The sequence below is a fragment of the Lynx canadensis genome, chromosome A2 (genome assembly GCF_007474595.2).
Source record: "Lynx canadensis isolate LIC74 chromosome A2, mLynCan4.pri.v2, whole genome shotgun sequence".
Lineage (NCBI taxonomy): Eukaryota > Metazoa > Chordata > Mammalia > Carnivora > Felidae > Lynx > Lynx canadensis.
In genome coordinates this window covers 146,540,176-146,561,044 of record NC_044304.2, presented here as the reverse complement: position 1 = coordinate 146,561,044, position 20,869 = coordinate 146,540,176, and the positions used below count along the sequence as shown (strand labels likewise).

Here is a 20,869-nt window from a genome sequence, read left to right as displayed (position 1 = left end):
AGGAAGCTGGTGTCATTGTTCATTCACTCAGCAGAGATTCCCTGAGCATCCGCCGTGTGCCAGGCACTGGTCGGCACCGGGATGATGATGATGGTGGTGATTAAAAAAACAGGCGTGATCTCTGTCATCATGGAAGCTAAGTACGTGTGTGGGAAAGCAGTCCAGTTGCGGGGGATGAACTCAGGCTTCGTGCTGTGAAGGAAAAGGTGCTCCAGGATGAAAGGGGGACTTCCTTTGAGTGGTTCTCTGAGGAGGTAATTTCTAAGGTGGGAGCCAGAGGTTGAGAAAAGAGTGGGTGGAGGAGTTGGGGGTGAAGCTTCCAAGCACAGAGAACAGCACAGTTAAAAAGCACTGTAGTGGAGATGAGATTGGCCTTTGAGGATTGAGAAGAAGGCAGATGTGGCCCACGATGATGGTGGGAGAGGCGAGCAGGTGCAGCCCCTCCGAGGCCTTCGGTTTGGTGTGGCCCTGCTCTGAAAGGCGGCCATCCTAGAAGTCTCCTGGGGTCTCTCGATCACCCCTGTAAGTGTCCCCAGCCCAGGACATCCCCAGGCTCCTAGAAAAGCCCTCGTCCCCAGGAGACTGCCTGCCACTTCCCTCTTCCTGCTCATGCCCCTTGTGGAGGGGAATAAACAAGAAGGAGATTTTACAGTGAACGCAGATTTGCATGAACTTGAAAGCAGGAGTCCTTTCAGGTGCTAAAAACCACGAGAGACAGGCCCAAGGGACTTTAAAATGGCTCTGAATAGATGGGGTTGCTCTGTCGTGGCTCCCACACGCAGGTCTTGTGAGCTCAAACCGGTGGTGAGTACAGCAGGGCAGTAGGAGTAGAAAAGTACAGTCTTGGGGGGACGGGGGGGGGGGTGCCTGGGTGGCTCGGTTGGTTAAGCGTCCGACTTCGGCTCAGGTCATGATCTCGTGGTTCGTGAGTTCGAGCCCGCGTCAGGCTCTGTGCTGACAGCTCACAGCCTGGAGCCTGCCTCAGATTCCTTGTCTCCCTCGCTCTCTGCCCCTCCCCATTCATGCTCTGTCTCTCTCTCAAGAAGAAACCTTTAAAAAATTAAAAAAAAAAAGAAAAACACAGTCTTGGTTCTGAAAAAGCGAAACCTGCAGCATTGGCTCCCCGAAGTCCTGGGGAAGATCGTTCCCTGAAGTAAGTGCAGCTGCTTTCTTGGGGGCTGTCATCTGGCCCTCTTTCTAGTTTTAAACTTCCACGAGTTAGGGGATCCCAAGCGAGCATCAGGCCGGCTTTAGGCGGGCGCCCGTCTCACGAGCCCCTCTCCCTGCTCCCCTCCCCCCCGTGACACCAGTGGGCAGGCCTGCCGATAAGCAGGTCTCCTTCGCTCTTGTCCTTTGTGCTCTTCAGCTCACCTCTGCCCCTGTTTTAGAAGAATGAACTTTGAACCTGGGGGGGTGGGTGGGGGCTAGAAGGAAGAGAGCCCTGGATAGTGTTGTGTAAACACTTCGGTCTGATCCTTCTAATCTTTTACTACCTGTAGGGACAGGTGGCTGCAGCAAGGCTGCTGGCAGGAAAGCCTGATTTTTTCTAGGCTGTGGGTTACGCAACAGAGCAGATCTTTGAAGCTGCAAAGGGAGGTCAGAGCAGCCTGTCCACAGGCATATTACGCACAAGTTTCCCTTTATAAGACCTAATTTGCCTGAGTATCACTAGGAACTTCTGTGCCAACATTGAGCTGGCTCTCTGGAGTGAGTTGTTACCGCCAGGCTCTAGTTAAAGCAGTCAGTCTTTTTTTTCTTTAAAAAAGGTCTCTACTTTCCAAGGTCTCAAGCAGCTCTCTTCGGCAGCTGTGTTTGGATAACGGGGTGCGTTCCATCCTAGCCTGTAACCTCGCACTCACATCTGCGAATGTTCGCTCTGTCCAGAAGTGGAGGTAGATGGCGATGTAGCAGGTCCGGTGGACCAGGCGGTGCTGAGCTTGCGTCTGGGACGGTGACCAGACCGATGAAAGGAGAAGGAAGAGATATTTTTAGCGCGTCAGGGCCGCTTGGAAACACTGGTTCCCGCCATCCCCCCTCCCCAAGTAATTCCAGCAGGGGGTTCGGTGGGGAGTGCATCTGCTCTAATTTAGTGTATAACGCATTTCACTTCCGTATTATACTTCAGAATATTCATGAGGGCTGGTGAGTTGCTGACTTGACAAAGGAGTAGCTTTGAAACCCACATTATGGGCTCGGTTTTTAGGGTCCCTAGATGCAGCCTGAATGTGTGATGTTATTGCAGAGGGCCTCTAGGGGGGCTCCCGGGCCCCAGTGTGGACTGGGAGAACCAGCCACTCCTTTTGCCTCAGAAGTGTGGTTTTCCCTGGAGGTTGGGGCCTGAGGACATAGTCCACTCTATTTCTCTTCTCCCGGGAGTGGATTCAAGCAGGCGTCGCTGTTCTGATGTTGAGAACAACATGACCTCTGCCGTTAGGTTCTTACAAGTTGTGGTGCGCCGATTTAAACCACCGGTGATGTTAAATCAACTGAAAAACTCCAGTGAGGTTATAAATTAAGTACAACTTAAGGGAAGGGATGGAAGGGATCCTGTCTGGGGCGTAGGTGATCCTCTCCAGAATCACTTTCGAGACCGGAGGACTTTTGTATGTGCTGAGAAAAGCGTGAGTTGATTTCCGTACAAGGGAAGGGTTTCTCTTCGTAAGCTTCTGCTTAGCTGCTCGGTTTTGATTGAGGTTCCATCTGTCTCTCCTGGCCGTCAAGTGTAGAAGAAACAACAGAGTGTGTGGAGGAAACACAGGGGTTGGGATTAGGAGGCCGGAGCCTGGGCTCTTCCCTCCAGCCCCCGACATGCACCGCGCCCCGCGGGTGCCCGGTGTGGTTCTGCAGGTTACTGGCCTCTCTGTCCCTGCTGATGTGATGAGGCAGGAGACCACATCTGAATCCCACGCTTGTTAGGTGTGTGACTTTGGCCGCTTAAGGTTACCTAATGTCTTTTTGCCTCAGTCTCCTCATCCATAAAATGGGAATTGAAATAGTACCTGCCTCGAGGGGCTGCTGCAAGGATTTGAACGTGCAGTAAGTGAAGCGTGCAGGTGATGGGATCTGTTCCTCTTCCTTCAGGCTCTTCAGGCTCTTTGGCCTCTGAGTGAGAAACAGTAAATGGGCCACAGGTTCACGGGAGAGCCAGTCAGAGCGAGTGACGGACCAGGGAAGCTGAAGGGGCCGTGGGCGCTCGATGCCCTTCCGTTGTGGAGCAGTGCTCAGCTTGGCACCTCCTCACGTGCCCCGTCTCCCTCCCCTGGTGCTTAGACAGCAGTCCTTCCCTCAGCGGAAGAAGTGGCCCTTCTCAGTCCCACGTGGAACACATGCCCCAGCGTTGCCCTCAGATGACCTACGTGGTGGAGACAAGGGGCCTCGGGTAGGCGTCGCCGCTGACCTGGAGGTGGTGCCCCCCTCACCCCCCACTTGCTGAGGTCCCCCGCAGCGTCCGCCAGTTTTCCTGCACTTTCAAGGGTCGTTGTCGGACTTAGTCATGGCGGCCAAGCTCTTTATTAGCTGGTTCTCCTTGGTGAAAGCCCTTTCACTGAAACTTCCTTCTCAGCCTACACGTTTTAGACTCTCAGCACATTTCTGTGAGGGCTCAGCTGGCTGCCCTTAAAAGAGCCCCCCTGAGGGGTAAGGAGAGCAGTTTTCACGCTCCTCCCCCCAAATCAGCCGATACGTCATGGCTTCCACCATGAAAGGTTTTCAGAGGGAGGAAACCGCTTACGAGGCAAGCTTAGAGAGCTTGTGGCTCCTTTCCAGAATGTACTTAGTGGTTCTGCCCTGCGTGGTGGAGAGCCCCGTTCTCTTATGTTTGGGTGGCTCCATCCACTCTCCACCAAGAATGACGTCCTTAAAGGCTGCCCCCAGGCAGAAGGTCCTTCTGCTGCCCTGCCAGGGGCTTGGGGACTTGGTAAGCGGCACTGCAAATCTCGGGGGGGGGGGGGGGGGGCTAATCAGGTGATCAGTCTGGGGATGGAAAGACAAGAAGGTGGTAGAAAGTTGTGCTGATTGTCTTGCAAGTCACAGATCTGAAATTTTGTCACGTCTCATGGGGGTGAGGAGAAGCCAGCCTGAGTAGAGAACGTCTTAAATTGACTTCACAGTGAACTAAAGTATGAGAATGGTAACTGTTCTTTGTCACTCAAAATTACTAGTCCCAAAAGCCTTTAAAAAGGCCAGCCACTTCTGGTGATCAAAATCAACTGTCCTGTTTTTTGCAAACAAACCTGGACGGGGCTGGCCGCCAGTGTGGCTGTGTGCAGCTGCCACCTTGTGGCCAGAACCAGGCAGTGCGTGTGTTACCTGTTGCCGGATCCCCTGTGTGAAATGTGTCAATCTTAAAGCTCTTTTACAAAGATTTTTCTCAGTCACCCTCTCACTACACATTCCATCTCCAGGGCTTAACCATTCTACTTCTGTCGAATCTGTACGGGACAATGTCACTACCAGGCTCCAGGGTCACTACCTTCAGCCTCCAGACTGATCTTGCTCCAACATGTTAATCTGATTGTGTTTTTTCTCTTACTTAAAGCCCTTTAATGGCTCTTCCTTACCCAGGTTCCAGCACATCTCTCAGAATTTCCCCGAGCCCAAGCTCCTTTGCCCCAGGGCTGCATCTTTGCACACGCTCTTCTCTCTTCCTCTTCTGTTTAACACCTACTCATTCTCAAGACTCGTTTCAGGGTTCACCTCCTTCAGGAAGCCCTCTGCACTGTATTAGATATTAGACTTTCATCTTTGTGTCACAGTGTCTGACATATAACTGTTGCTTGCTAATTATTAGCGAGTAAAGGGAGGGGGAAGACAAGTAAGCAGAGACCCGAAGCGCCAAATGTTCCTCTTGGGTGTGATGGAGCTCAGGGAAGAACGGAGGTGAGCCCAAGGGGCCCTGGAGCAAAGAGCCTCGTGTCCCTGCAGATGGCAGAGAAACAGTCCCCTCGGTGAGCGACGCTTACCTCTCCTGTACTGTTCCCTCTCTCTGTTAGCCCCTCCTGATGCTCACTGATTCATCCTTTTAAGCATGCATCAGTCACATCACTGTCCTGCTCAAAACCCTCCTGTGCAAGAGTTCGGATTCCAGGACCTCACAGCATGAGCTCACCTTACCTGTATTTCATACCATTTCTTACCTGTGCCATACGTATCATCTGAATCCTAGGACTCGAGGGTCATTTGCTGTGAGTTTACTTACTTACTTGGCCGGCCGTGTGGCAAAAGCACCGTCTAAAATTTCAATTAAGACATCTGTTATCAAGCGTCTGTGGGTGTAAGCCGCTGTGCTGGTCACCGGAACCACCAGAAAAGAAGGTGTCGTTCTGTGCCTGCAGAGAGCTGATAGTCCAGGAGAAGGGGGAAGACGACAAACATGCAGGCAGCGTTAAGGAACGAGATAGCAGAAATGAACATGTCACAAGGCGGTGTGTGATTAATTGCCAAATAAATGGCTCAAGAGTGTGGTGGTGACTACAGAAGATAATGTATGTGGAAGTGCCTCTCGGCTGAAAAATTCCCAGTTCCGGGCAGCACTGCCATCCGCCCCTGTCCCACTCGGACGTGACTCTGGTTCCACTTCACACACCTAGGCACCTGGACGGCCGTGCAAAGTCCTTGTGGGACGAGGCCCTGCTGGCCCCCCACCCTCGAACCCCGTGCTGCAGCCATGCTGAAGAGCAGGTGCCACATACGGTTCCCTCCTCCTCATCTCCCTTCCTTGTCTAACTTCCTCCTTTCACACCCTGCGCTTCCTTCACCACTCAGCCTAGTGGTCGGTCGTCAGACTCAGGCACACTGCGGGCCGACCTGGCGCATCCTCCGCCGAGCCTCCCCGCTCCCTTGCCAGACAGGCCTCCCCTCGTGTGCCCGGCGCCCATCCCTCTCCTCCCTCCGAGGGAGGGAGCCTCCTGCGGCAGGCGCCCCGTCTCTCTCCTTCGTGCTCCTTGCACTTGACACAGCATCAGACATGGCGTACGTGTCCCCTGAGCGTTCGTCCCTTAACGCATTAGGGGACTCCGTGAACATGAGTTGATTGACACGGTACAGACGTGACCGTCGCGAGTGGGGAGGCCGGAGCTGAGCCCTGGGGGGGTCCAGGTAGGCTCGCTCCGGCAAGGAGGAAACGCTGAACAGAACGAACATTAAAAGGGCCGAAGAAGGAGAAGGGATCCCAGGTGGAGGAGCTCAGTGCCCGTGAGCGCTGACAGCTCGGCCGTTTCTCACAGTACTCGGGAGCCGGAGGGCCTGCCGAGCAGGGGACGGCAGACAGCTTATTTTAGTTGGAGCAAGGGGTTGTCTAAAGGAAGGAGAGAGAATGCCCTGAAGGTGCTTTGGACGCCGCTGGTGGAAAGGCCTCAAAGGTACGTGGGTATCTTGGAGACAGCGGATGCCATTTATTGTTTTCAACATCCGTGGTGACTTCAAGTGGCGTTGAAAGTGGGAGCTGCCCCGTGGCCCTGTCTTCATCATAAGTCGCGGCATTGACACTCACGCAGAGACCCCCGAGACCATAGGATGCAGGTGCGAAGCCCCTCTGCCTCCATCGCCTCACCTCTCGGGTGAATCTTCCATAAGACAAAGGCTTTCCTTCCGGCGCTGCCCTTGACCTGGCCCTGAGCCGTTGATCCTTTGGGTCCATTCAGCTCTGCCCTGTGCCTCTACCCTCGTGACTGGTAATGACCCGGAAGGTGGCGGCACCCACGCAGCAGGTGGCCTCCAAAGCTGAGTCACCACCCTGGGAACAGTGCCCTGGGGAGGCCAGCTTGGGCGAACTAGGAACTCTCCACCTCGCCCGGGCCCTGTAAGGGCTCCCAGTGCAACAGCGAGAGCAAAGGAAAAATGGGTTCTTGGACGCATCTAGTGTTGTCACCGAGCTGATAAGAAGGTGAAATCAAGCCCACTGAAGAACTGAAAAGGAACTTATCCTAATGGTAGGCTCGCTGGTGTCTTTGGCAAAGCACCAAGAGTTGTTCTCTCACGATTACAGTCCGGTCTATGGTGGTTTCACTTAAACACACCAAAATCACCCATTTGCGGATATCTTTAAAAATGCAACGAAGAGGATTTTGAAATGGTGTTTTAAAATTCTGTTTGAGCTTCTGAATTAAGAGAGTTTAAGAAGTAAAATGGAGAGCTATATAAGCTATATCAAATGAGGTATAGGGTGGGGTTTTTTTGTTGTCTTTCACTATTCATAGATGCTCTGATGGATGTTGGTGTTAAAAATTATGATGCCTTTATTTCATTCCCAGGGAGGATAAAAATGTACTGTTGCTTTTAAAAGGAGGTTTAGGGGCACCTGGGTGGCTCAGTTGGTTAAGCGTCCGACTTCGGCTCGGGTCATGATCTCACGGTTTGTGAGTTTGAGCCCCACGTCGGGCTCTGTGCTGACAGCCCAGAGCCTGGAGCCTGCTTTGGATTCTGTCTCTCCCCCGCTCTCTGCCCCTCCCCCACTGCCACTCTGTTTCTCTCTCCAAAAATAAATAAACATTAAAAAAAAATAAAAGGAGGTTTAAAAAAAAGTATGGTTTGTTTACTACACCAATGAATAGAGATGACCTCAGTCCAAAAAAAAAAAAAAAAAAAAAAGAGAGAAAAGAAAAACAAGCGAACTCTAGTATCTCTCCTTGCCTGGCAGAATAAGCCTTTATCAAGTAGCAAAAGAAGTACAAGCCGGACTGCCTACTCATCATCTCAGCTGATCATGATTTTCCCAAAAACAAAGCAAAAAGCTCTCTACATTTTCACAACTGAACAATAACTCTTAGGAAATACTACCAGCTTGCTCAGTTCCTATAAGGCCATTTAAAAAAAAAAGTCTGGTGACAATCAGTCGGTTGCTTGACTGCAAATTTTGTGCGTGGTTAACTCTGCTGTCCCCGCTGTGAGCTTTCAAAATTGGAGAAAGTAGCATTGCATCTATCGCCTTTTGAGTATGGGATTTTTTTAAATTAAAAGTTGGTTTTGGTTTTTTGTTTTTGTTTGTTGTTGTGTTTTTTTGTTTTTTTTTTTTTTTTACTTTACCCATCCTATGCCCAGTTATTCCTATACAGCTGAATGTCTCTGAAGGCAAAAATGAGGTCATTTTCTCGAGCAAATTGTCCTGAGTTCTAGTATGCACATGATCTGTGACCTCCCTGGGGCCCAGACAGCTAACACTCATGTTTCCTCCTTTATTCTTCTGTTGACTTTCCATGAATACTGTATGTATAAAAAATGAGCCATACAAACATTACAGAACATTAAAAGGTTTCGTGGTTTTTCTAAGGCGGAAGAATTGAGGTAGATTCTACTAGAAACCAGAACTATGTGCTGATCCCTATATCCTTTGTGATTTCAGATCCATAAAGGCTGAATCTAAATGCATTTGGAGGTTAGAGGTCAGATGATTCTGCCGGAATCCATTCCACTCAAAAGAATGTCTCGACTCTCTGGGTTTGGCATGCGGTTTGGAGAAAGAGAATTTTTTTAAGGAGAGAAGTTTTATTTACTCCTTGACCTATGGGGTATGGGAGGACTCACCTTTTGGATAAAGGTTGCAAAAAAAAGCCTCTATCAGGTGAACATACTGAGAGGTTAATAAGCATTCAACACCCAGTGACGTGTGGCCAGCCTTTCAGGAAGCTGTGTTATTGGATCAGTGTGACAGCATGAAGCATCGAAGCCGTTCGAAGTTACTTGGGAAATACTCGGGCCCTGATGAGTTAAAAAGGCAGAGACATCCAGTAAGTGAGTTCCCGCCTGGGCACGGGTGTGTTTATCCTGCCCTTCAGAAGTCAGAGCCAACATTCTTAATGGTTTTGAATGATTCAGAATGTTTCTCTCTCTCTCTCTCTCTCTCTCTCTCTCTCTCTCTCTCTCTCTCTCCGCACACGGGTTATGACTGAAACTCCTTAGGTGAGGTCCACAGCAGAAACCAGCCTTATACTTAATGTCGTGTTTTATAATCATCTTACTTAGAGCAAGAGGAAAACGATCAAATACAGCTTCCTTGTTTCAGGGAGAAGACCAAGGCATGGGGGGGTTGGTCGTCTGGAGGCCACAGAGCTGGAAGGAGAGTCGCCAGTCTGAGCCCGGCCTCATTCCTCTGACCACACAGCCCCTTGTCCAAACCTTGGGGGGAGGCTCCAGCAGGCCTTTGGCCTCCCGGCCAGGAGAGGCCGCTTGCCCTTTGAGGAATGTTTAGAAAACTACTTAGGTCAGAGCAGAGAACTTCATTTTTTACAAAATGAAACAAATCATTTATTTGACCTAAGCAGCTTTTTCAAAATCTCTTTTGTCAGTGTTGTGAATTTATTAGCTTCTGGGCAGAAATAAGAGGTAACATTTCTATTTCTATCTCCGTGCCAGAGTAAGAGAACTGATCTCTCTCTCTCTCTCTCTCTCTCTCCTTCCTTCTTTTTTTGGATGAGAATTAACTTATGTCGCACTAGATCTTAATAAAACAAACTTTGAGTCCTTCCCACAGGAGAAAGAATTGAGCAATGTTCTGAGAACATGTTGTACTCTTTTGGGTACCGAGTAAATGTAATATTTAGAAGATGCTCCAGAAGGCTTAAAAGTGCCCCTTGGTAATGGAGTAAAGGGAGGGCAGTGGGGGCACAATGGGATAGAGAAGCTGGACAGACCAGAGGAGGAGGGCTTTGGGAGAGCAGCTGGAGCGCCGTCCTCCTGCCTGGGGGAGGACCTGAGGGTCCTGCAAGCCCCCAGGAAGGAGTCGTTTCCCCATGAGCCAAAGTGGGAGCCGGCGGTCGTGGAGCCCCTCCCCCGTCCTGTCCCCAGCACGGTCAAAACCACTTCTTCCTCGGACTCCATGCCACCTGCGCCATCCATAGGGGCCAGGAAAGCACGTGGCACAGGTCCCCGCGCTGACCACGCCGACTGTCTCCCAGGGCTTCCCCAGGTGCCTAGAAAGAAGAAGGGGCCTTTACTTGTGTAAGGGTCACAGCCTGAACCGAGAGACGAAATAATTTAAGGAAGAAAACGCCAGTCAAAGAGCGGGAATTTGCACCAGATCCCTGTCTGGGAGCCCTCCTGGGGGGCTGCACTGGCCCCGGGTGGCAGTCAGGCAACTGTCATTTATCACTTTGTTACATTAATGGCATGGTTGTCACAAAAGGCGTTTTGCCCTAAGGACGTAAAGCAAAATATATCATAAGTGAAGCATCCCCAGCGAGATCTTTGCATGGAAGGAACTGTTTCTTAGTCCTAGTAACATCTAGTGCCATGCTGGCCAGGCCCCCCGGAAACCATGTGGAGGAAAAAATCTTCTCATGTTTAGCTTCTAGCATGATCCCGGAGATGAGTAACAATGCATTTTTCCCTCTCATCGCCCTCATTCCCTTCACTGTTAAGGTAGACCATTTATTTTGTAAAAAGCTAGTGGGGAGAGGCGTTTGGCTGTATCGGGGGCCCTGTGGCCCTGTGGCCTTTCCCAGGGGTCACTGTTGCAGGGAGGTGGGGGCTGTGTCATGTGCCGCACAGACGTGAGCGCACCTTGGCTCACACACACACACACACACACACACACACACACACACACACACACTCTAAATCTCTGGGGGTTTTCTTCTTCTTGCTTTGTTGTAGTTGTGTATACTTAACAAGTTACAATCTAGCAAGTGTTTCAAATTGAAGCCGTGGGTAAAATTTTCCTAACAGAAGATTACACAGTAAGCTGGAAAAATGAAATAGGAAGCAGCTTGTGTTGTTTTCTTAGGATTTTCGTGTTCGCTTTGGATTAGCATGCCCCTCACCCACCCTCGCTGTTTCTTGCTCAGGGTGGTGCCGTATTCACAGGCTTCTTACGCGGGGTTCAGAGGACTGGGGAGAGGATGTGAGGGCGTGCTCCTCCCCTGCTGCTGTTCTCTGGTGGTCCTGGAGAATTCCCCTGCACTTGCAGGCATGTGGGAAGGTCTCAGCGGTGCCCGTGAAAGTCCCACCTCCGCTTCACCTCTGGGAGTGTAACTCAGCATCCCGGGACACGCTCGGCCCCCTCTGGACTCTAAAGGATTGGAGTCGGTCCTTCTAAACAGTAAACAGGACTCCTGTCCCGCTGAAGGGCATTGTACAGGGGATCGTTCAGTCTGTTCTGTCCCCAGCCAAAACCGCATTCCAGACAAATGGACCTCTTCATTAAGGGACCCTGAGAAAGGGACTCCCGGCCTCTCCAGGAAACCCACAGGAAATGACCACACCCATGCCCATTCCTTTGTGGAGATGGAGAATGGAAGGACCTTGGGAGGGCTTCTCCAGACCCCAGATCTGGTGCCTCCCCTGTGGCTCCCACAGAGCCTGCGGTTTCCTTTCTGCTGGTACGTGTCCCATCATCCTGATGCTGTCTACTTACTTGTCTGTACCCCTGCCAGCCTGCAAGCTCCCGGAGGGCTGGTGCCCTGTCCTCGCTCTGCGTCTCCAGTGCAGTGCTTCCCCCACACTAGGTCTTAACAGACACGTTTCTCCTGCTCTTCATACGTGGGTTTTTTTTTTTTCTCCTCTTGTGCCAACCCTGATCTCAAAACTCACGCCCTGTGTGAGTGCGGGGGGAGGGGGGATACATCTGTGAGTGCACCGTCTCTCTCTCTCTGTCCTGCATCCAGTGTCACTTCAAGTCCCTTGCAGTCTAACTACCCAAAGGTCCCCCTAAATGCGGGGGCTCCCCCATTCTCCCCGACCTTCGCCTCCTGCTGCGTTTAACACGATGTACCCTCCTCTCCCTGAAACCCCCTTTTGCCACCTGCCCAGGACACCTGCAGAGCCCAGCTCAGGCCCCTTTCCTCTGCAAAGTCCTGGACCTAGTCAGCCTGTCCCAACCTCATCTCATCCTAAATGACTCTGGTCCTCTCTGTCAGCGTGACCTACTTCAGCACGGGGTTTGTCCCTGTGTATTAATTAGACTTCATTCCGCAGTTAGAGTTTAAGGTCTCATGCACATCACCTACGTGCATCATCTTCTGGCGGTGGCCAGCAAGGTGCTTGGGCTCTTGGGAGGCAGTCTGTGAGTGCCACTCGATGGGTTCTAACCCGTCTGTCTTTATCAGTGGCGCTGAGCAGTGACTTGGTGGCTCTGCACCACTCTGGTGGCTACTCCCTCTGTGAGATGTGTGACCGTCCCTGTGTGCAACCCACTCACGTACTGGGGCTTCCCGCGTTTGCCCCGTTGCGTGCCGCTTTCCCTCAGAGCCCGGTTATGCTCCGTCGTCATCTGTTTATGTGTTTGCTTGCACTGGACTCACCTGCCTCGTTTGTACACATACCTTCAGGGCCTCATACAGCTCCTGGTACGTCGTAAATTCCATGAGTCAATGGTGTGTGAACAGGTAGACGGAAATGTTGGAATATCCTCATCCCAGTTTCTGATTGTGTGTCTTTTCCCAGACTCTTGAATCCCTGTTTGTGACGTCCTTGGCTTATACGCCACCCTTTAAGTTGAGAGAAGCTCTCGACCCACAGCTTCTATGGACTGATGCCCAATGTTATTTTAGTCTCTCGCACCAAATCTGTCACACTGATTGTATATACTTTTGGATTTTTTTTTTTTAACGTTTATGATTGAGAGACAGAGACAGAGCGTGAGCAGGGGAGGGGCAGAGAGAGGGGGAGACACAGAATACAAAGCAGGCTCTAGGCTCTGAGCTGTCAGCACAGAGCCGGACCTGGGGCTCAGGCCCACAAACTGCGACATCATGACCTGAGCCCAAGTCGGACGCTTAACCGACTGAGCCACCTGAGCCACCCAGGCACTCCAGACTTTTTTTTTAAGTAGACTTCACGCCCAGTGCAGAGCCTAGCGCAGGGCTTGAACTCACTACCCTGAGATCAAGCCTTGAGCTGAGATCAAGAGTCAGACGCTTCACCGACTGAGCCACCCAGGCACCCTTGTACTTTTGGACGTTTTATCCAAAATGTTAGATGGGCTGTTCCCTCCCAGGGGAGTATGGGGAGTCGGGGTGGGAGAGGGGTTAACATTTACTGAAGGTCTATGTACCTTGTGTTTTATTTGGGTTAGTTACCTTTTCCCAACTCTAAGAAGTAACATGATTGTCCCTACTTCACATATGAAGAAACTAAAGCTCAAAAAAGGATAAATTCCTTGTCCCAGCTGTGCAACAGGCGACTGAGGGAAAATTTGAATCCACGTCTTTCTGGCCCCTAACCTCATGCTGCTTGCCTCTGCTTCCAGTCTAAATGTGCCATTAAATGGGCAGTCACTTCACTGCCTGTGACATTAAAAAGGCAGCGTGTAAGCATATTAATTCGGACAAGCAGGTGCTCATGAGGAAAGGCAAAGACCAGGAAAAGATATTCATTGGTAGGTTTGATTCTGAGCAGGGATTGACAGAGGTCTGCTTCTAAGACCTTAAAGGTTCAGGGCGATGACTCCTCTGGGGGCCCTCTGTGACCAAGGCTGTCATATTGAGAAGGCATGTCGACCCTTGACTTCCTTTCAGGAAAGCCACAGGAGTCCCAGTGGTGAAGTAGGCGTGCTCCTTGCCTGTCACTCTCCCCTGTGGGGTAAGTTTGGTCCAGGCCTCGGCCCCGCATTTAGATTAGAACCACCAAGAACCACTGTGGAAGGCACGGAGTCCAGTGCTCGCAAGGGGGTGTTAGTGGGAAGCTGAAAATGGGCTTGTCAAGCTCCTATCCTCGTAGTTGAGAAACCTTATCACTAACTCATTCAGTGTTCCTAGCCAGACCTTCCTGTGCTCTGGTCTTCCCATCTGTATGTGATGTACAGACATCTAAACCTTAGGAGGCTGTAGGTCCCAGTGCTCACAGGGGGCCACAGCAAGGATGGGAGAGACCTGCCCAGAACCAGGCTTTGTCACGTACATTTATAGGACAAGGTTAATTAAAGGAGGACTTCCCAGCACCTTGAATGAACTAGTCCACATGCTTTTCCAAATGCTGAAAAGCTCCAGAAAAACAGACTGGCACTCCTCACAGCCTGACACATCTCCGTTTCTGCTGAAAAGGGAAAGAGCGCCTCCGTGACTTTGGTTCCTGTCCTCGTTTTTATGATCAGACCGTTGTGGAAACATGCTGTTATTTTGTAATAGTATTTAAATATTTTCAGAATCGTGTGTGATCTAATAGTCCACGGTGGTTTGAATTTTATGTTTACCCTGATCTTCCTTCTCATTTGTACCCCTCAGGTTGAATTTTTTTAGATTCATTTTTCTGTTGTTTGACAGTATGGAATAGAACTATGGCCTCTCTTGACCATTTCGCTTACTTGTCAAGGTGCTTTTGAATTTCAGGCCCAGCTCACAAGAATGTGCCCCACATAACATGTCCCTGTTTTGATAGCATCTTGAAGTGCACGGGCATAGTTGTGGGAGAACGTGTCCAACGGTACTTGGCTTACAGACCACACCTGCGAAGGGCGGTCTGTTTTCTTCCCCAGCCGGCTCTGATGCGTGTACCTAGACCTAGACCGCACCACCCCATCTGCTGATAAGCACGGCCTGCTCTGCGGCCTCGGCTGTGTTTAAGTTCCTCTGCGGAGTTGTAATCATTAACTTAGAAGTTGCAGTTGGTGCTAACTTGACAAGGTGGACTTCTCTTCATCACGCTGCTGAGTCACTCAGCCTTGCGCCGGGTGAAATGTGAGCTGGTGAGATTTAAGCTCCTCGAGAGGAACCCTCCTCGGAGCCCCCCCCTGGTCCCTCCCACCCCCTTGCTGTGACAGGTCACATGTCAGGAGACTGAGGTGCCCTTGAATGATCGGTTTTCAGCAACAAAGACCTCTCTAATGGGCGTCCCCTCCTGTGATGTGGTGCAAGGTGCATTCCAGCTTTAAAGTTAGACCACGGAAGGGAGAAAGTCTTGCGGTTTCAGTTCTTAATTGCCCTCTGCCCAGCTCTGAAGCAGTGAAGGTTTACTTCCAGGCCAGTGCTGCCCTCTGCTGGCCTTCTGGAGTCCCATGCTGCTGCAACATGAGGTTGCAAAGTCAACTTTTAAAATAGAAACTTCCTCACATCTTCTAGACAGGCTGCTTTTATGCCTTCTTTCATGATTAGAGCTAGAGATTTATACCGTATTTTATTTTGTATGCCCTCTCGCTGAGCAAACCCTGGCGATCTGCGAAATGCGTGGCTTCACGTCAGCAGACTGTCTCCACAGCGGCTGCCACACCTGGACAGAGAGAGCACCAGCACGAGGCCCCTCAGTGCACAGGAACTTCCCCAACCTCTGTGTCTTAAGCAGGAAAGAGAAGGTGCTGTTTATTTCTCGTTTTTAAAAATTCGTCTCTTTCTGACATTGGTGGGGCAACAAGAGAAAACAACTGACTTTTACTTCCTCTGTTGCTCTGGGATGTTTCCGAAGGGTTCACACTGTCATTTAAATTCCAGGCGCTGATCTTCTGAACAAATGCCTCCTGAAGATTTCTGCGCCTGGAAAATATCCATCAGATCGCTTTTACATCCCCATGTAAGTAGAGGCTTGTGCTCGTAAATCAGCCTTAAGGGAGTTTTGTTTTATTTTGTTCCTAGATGATTTCTCCAGTAAAAAGAATTTAATGGTCATCGGTGTTTGATCTTTATTCCTTTTTTTTTTGAACACCCAATTCCCGATTTACTATTGCAAAAAAAAAAAAAGCCTATAATATGAACTCCTGCTTAAAAATAAGAGTATTGATCCCATGTTCGGGTCTTAGAATAGGAAGAGGAGAGAAAGTTGGAAAATATTAAAGACACTCATTTCAGTTAATTCAGTGGGAGATGCCGTTTGTACATCCAAGGGTGTCTCTTCAGATTTTAGTAGTTTTCAAACACCTCTGCAGCTAGCGACTCTGGAATGCCTTCGTGTACAACAAAACGTATGCAGGCAGGATCGTGAGCCCTTTCGTTACAAACTGTGGCAGATCTCTCAGACACGTCTCTGCTCACGGTGTGCTGAAGGAAGACTGATTTATTATTCCCAACAGCACAGCCATCATTTACTGAATGTTTGCCTTGTGCTCTTTCTAGTTGAAGTTGCTTTTCCTTCTGTGTCTTAATTCTCACAACAACCCTATGTGGCAGGTACTGCTGTTCCCCTGATTTGACAGGTGAGGAGACTGAAGCCCAGAGTCAAAGTAACTCACCCAAGGCGGTGCAGGGAGCCAGCTGCAGATTTGACATGCTGGATCCAGAAGCTTGCACGGCCCCTCCTGCCCCACTGCCCCGCAGAAATGGGAAACTTGGGAGAATTGCCTGGGCTGTATTTTGGAGATGGTATTTTAGCACTGTCCTGATAGCATGCCATGATCTGTTGGACGAGTTCACCATGCTCTTTTGACTTGAGCTTCCCGAAGATAAATGGGAAAACGAAGCTTCCAAGAAGGTATGACTTGCTCTAGGTCATGCTGCAAATCAGAAGTGTGGCTGAGGGTCCAGGTCCCTGACCCTTCAGTGCTAGCCAGACCCAGCTTATTTCCAAGTTTTTTAGTTCCTTTAGGGGCGTTGTGTGGTGCTGCTTCTGCTAATCGGGGCCAAAGCTGGTTTTAATGAGTGACTGATGTGCTCCCTGATGAAACCCTGAAACCTGGAGCCAGTGTATGCTCAGACATCCCGGAGGCCATTGAAGGTTAGCCATTACAGCATCTATAAAGCACTGAGCAGGAAAGAATAATGACTAAGAGCCTGGGCTTGGAATCAGCCATGTCAGTGTTTCAATCCTGGTCTTGCCATTCATGAGCTTTGTGGCCAAGAACAAGTCTTGTGCCCTCTCTAAGTCTCTGTTCCCCCACCTGGAAAATGGGGATACCAACCAGCCTTGTTAGGTGGTCGTGAATGTTGAGAAAATACGTTGAAAGTACGTAGCACAGTGCCTGGCACAGAGGAGGTGTTCCCAAAACAGAAGCTTTTCAAAATGCCTTCCCGTCTACTTCTGAGTTTATTTTGGCCTTTACCCTGAAAAGACACTCCAGAGTTCTGACCCATCCAATAAAATGACAAATGTGTGTAGCGCTTTAAAAATTATAGACCAGGGCGCCTGGGTGGCTTAGTCTGTTGGGCATCCAACTCTTGATTTCGGCACAAGTCATGATCTCACGGCCGTGGGATCAAGCCCTGTGTCAGGCTCCACACTAGGCATGGAACGTGCTTGGGATCCTCTCTCTCTCTCTCTCTCTCTCCCTCCCTCTCTCTCTCTCTCTCCCTCCCTCCCCCTCTCCCTCTCTCTCTCTCCTTCTCCCTCCCTCCCTCTCCCCCTCTCCCCTCCCCCACTCGCATGCACACACTCTCACTCAATTAAAATAAAATAAAAATTTTAGACTGTTTCCATATGACCCTAACGACCACTCCAGCACAGGAGTGCAGATCTCCATTCTCTAGCTCAGGATACTAAGGCTTGGAAAAATTAAATGATCACCCGAGATCCCATGGTTAGTAAACAGCAGAGCTGAAGCTTCACCTGTGAACCACAGCTCCAGATTCTGCCAGCTTGCTCACTTGCTTCCTGCAGGAAAGCATTCTTTAAAGGCATAGGAGTCAACAGAGAATGAGAATTAAATGCTCTAGCACCATACCAGTAACAGTTGCAATTTTAGTCTGGCCTGAGTTACTCAAGTCGGGCCTCTTGTATACTGATGCCTGTAACATTTTGAAGCTGCATTCTTAAGTGTCCTAGGCAGATCCAGTCTTCTTGTGAAATTCTTAAGCCTCCAGGGAAGTTATCCTAATCCAGCTTGCTCCTGCAAGAACAGACTGGCATTTCACTTCGACGAAAACAATGTACTTGTGCCGTTCCGCTTTTGCCACACAGGAGTTACTGGTGTGGTTTATTGATTCACATTTCAGGCTCCAACTTTCCTATCAGATTTGGAAGAAAAAATACAAAGGGGCAGCTTGCTCAAAAACAGCATGAAGTATGCTGGCACAGACTGGATTTTGAAACAGAAACCCATTCTCATGGCTTGCGGGCCAAGAGACACTGAGGAACGATTTGCTTCTTGAAAGGTGATTAATGCTGGAGAGGGAGAGCCTAACGATTTTAAGCGTGTGTTCTGTGTGTGAGAAAGAATTGGCAAAAAAATAACACTCCTTTCAAATGGTGCAGCACCTTAAAATTGTTGATGGTTAAAATAGAAACCCCCTGAATTACAGAAATTCGGCCCTCCCGTATCCTGGCCTAAAAATACAGAACAGTCAGGCTGATTGTTGGAGATGGAAAACATGGGAGAATGGAAAGCACGCCAGTCTTTCCTTGTCGTTGAATGTCACCAAAAGACTCCACAAAGTAAGCAGATACTTCCCTACCCAAGTTAAGGAACCAGTCACCGTCATCCTGTGTCCCTGTGCACGTCCCAGAGAGAGAATGGATGAGCCCCTGTTGTTTTATCAACTTACTTTTGTTCATTTCCCTCCTAGTGAACGGTGAGACGTTGTCCCCGTTGCTTTGGTAGCCAGTCTCCTCCTCACGTAGACTTCCTTTCAAGAAACTGGCCTCCTGCTCTAAAGGATGGTGTGAACACAGAGGCCCAAACTCAAGACCTCCGTTTCCGTGTGTTCTAAGTCATTTTAGAGTCACCAACAAAGTATCTCAGTTTCTTCCCAAGGGCTTCAAACCTGCAGAGAAATATACTAAATGACTTTGCTTATTAAGTTTTTGCCTGCTGAAAATGCCTTGTCAAACAGGGCTCACAGGAGGAGACAGCGATAGGTGCGAAAGAACATATCCACCTTTGTTCTTCTGCCGAGTTTCTTGAGAAGCATGCTTAAAGCATAATGCAGAAAACCTACCGTGTCTGATCGGCTCTGCAAAACCATATGGTTGTACGTGTAGTGTGTACGTGCGTGTGCATGTATGTGTGTATATGTGGGTGTGACATACATTCGAGGTACGAGGACATGTATGGTCTCATCAGACGTAAATAAAAGGAAGAAATTCATTCTTTAGGAAAAGTTTTCCCCGTAACTGAAGTGTCCATCATTTGAAAAACACTTCTAGGGGTGCCTGGCTGGCTCAGTCGGTTAAGCATCCGACTTTGGCTCAGGTCATGATCTCACGGTCCGTGGGTTCGAGCCCCGTGTCGGGCTCTGTGCTGACCGCTCAGAGCCTGGAGCCTGTTTCAGATTCTGTGTCTCCTTCTTTCTCTGACCCTCCCCTGTTCATGCTCTCTCTCTGTCTCAAAAATAAATAAATGTTAAAACAATTAAAAAAAAAAAGAAAAAAGAAAAACACTTCTAACTGGCAGCAGGCAAGAGCTGGGACTAGTCCTTTGTAAAAAAAAAAAAAAAAAAAGCAAGCAGACCTTTCTGTTCAGATTTTGGATGTTTGCACTGATGAGAGTAACCTGGCCGTCCCTTGCCGCTTCAGTGCTGACCTTACAAATGACAACAGCACACACGGAAAGATGCGGTGGCCCCCCCAGCTACTCCCAAAATCAGTGAAATAGTTACTGAAGAGTTGCAGGGATTCGTCTTTTTTAGGTTTGAATGCTTGAATGAATGGACTCTCCAGTTGAAACCTGTAACTGACTGCCTGTCGCCTCACAAAGTGCATGCGTCCCTTCGTGGTCTGTGAGCTGTTGCATCTTTGATGCGATGATTGCCGCGCATCTCTGTAAGCCCATGGTGTTCCAGTCCCGTACTCACACGGATGGAAAACCCAGCATGGTAGAAGGAGGTGTGGGCAACGGATGCTTTTCCCTGAGGAAGGAGTTTGTGTTGGGATCTGCTTAGGAGGAGAAAACCGGTCCAGCCTATAAGGGGTAAGAATGTTAATCAGACCTAAGCGAAGCACCCCCCCCCAACCCCCATGGCACCCTGCTGAGCCCACCTGAAATCATCAACCACAGGCTCATTGTAATTGGGTGTTCTTCCCAAGCTCATAGGGAGATGATAAAGGAGGATGATGAATGAGGAGAGTCAAAAAGAGAGGCTGAAGTTCAGTTCATTTATTCATTAAGCCAACAGGAACAGACAAAGCAAATGGTGCTGCCAGGATTAGAACCCGTCTTCACAAGGTGACGTGTCATGACAAAGCCAAGAAAAGGTGGGGAGCAGTGTAGGGTAAAAGGGGTCTGAGCGGGTGAACCTGATGGGATCTGGGCTGATGGGAAAAGTTGAATGTGGACTGGTTTCTAGAGGGTACTAAGGTTGTCCGTTTTCTTAGGTATGATGAAAGTGTTGTGATTGTGCAGAAGAATGGCCTCATTGTTTTAAGATGGCCTCGTTGTACACATGCTCAAGACGTTAGGAGCAGAGTGTCGGGACGCTTGTCAATTTGCTTTCAAACAACCCAGCAGAGAAATAACACGGGGTCTTACGCATACATGGCGGGGCTAGAGCAAGATGGCAGAAATGAACGATGGTTGGGTTGAGGTGGTATGAATTCAGGAATTCATTTTATTGTCATTCAAACGTCACGGAGGTCTGAAATTTTTCATAACAGTTAAGTAAAGCTACCAAAACTCTTTAACTCATAGACGCAGTCGAAGGAATTCTATTTTGGGAAGAAAGCATTAGGCTCTCACTAGCATCAGCCCGTTCCTCTGCCTCTGAGCTATCCTGTCGCCTCCTTGGACCCTAGAATCACAGTAATCCTTTGAACCATACAAAGTTACCTCGAAGAGAAAGTAAGGTTTAGGAAAGTTTTTTCTTCAACTTGTACGAGACCACCTGCTTATCTGGGACCATGTACACGTATGTGGTAAGCTTCGTCAGCGCCCCTTTCTGGTTGTCTTCTGCACCTGGATGCTTCGACTCCAGGAAGAGCTCTGCGTCTTTACCCAAGTAAAGGATTTCCCTTGACTTCCCATCAGAAAGAAAGGGGTTGACACGTGCCCTTGCCTCTGAATGATAAAACTGAACCTTTGTCTGGGCAGATCAAGAATAAAGACTCCACAGGCGCGCCCCCCCCCCCACCACCACCAACCGCAGAT

At 49.6% G+C, this 20,869-nt stretch overlaps 2 long non-coding RNA genes across 4 annotated transcripts in view; both read left to right on the top strand.

Moving 5' to 3' along the window:
- LOC116737946 overlaps nucleotides 1-18,862 on the top strand; it is a 32,132-nt gene extending 13,270 nt beyond the window's left edge. The window contains exons 1-4 of one of the 3 annotated variants that reach the window (XR_004343311.1): nucleotides 12,818-13,512; nucleotides 14,308-15,217; nucleotides 15,354-16,569; nucleotides 18,090-18,862. This is a non-coding gene — a long non-coding RNA (uncharacterized LOC116737946). Of the gene's footprint in view, nucleotides 1-12,817; nucleotides 15,218-15,353; nucleotides 16,570-18,089 lie in introns of those variants that run through there. The other 2 variants (XR_004343309.1, XR_004343310.1) reach the window with 2 other exon arrangements.
- On the top strand, nucleotides 1,011-10,059 carry LOC116737947. The gene is made up of 2 exons (XR_004343312.1): nucleotides 1,011-6,929; nucleotides 8,339-10,059. It is a non-coding gene; the product is annotated as an uncharacterized LOC116737947 (long non-coding RNA).
- Nucleotides 18,863-20,869: the final 2,007 nt, after the last annotated feature.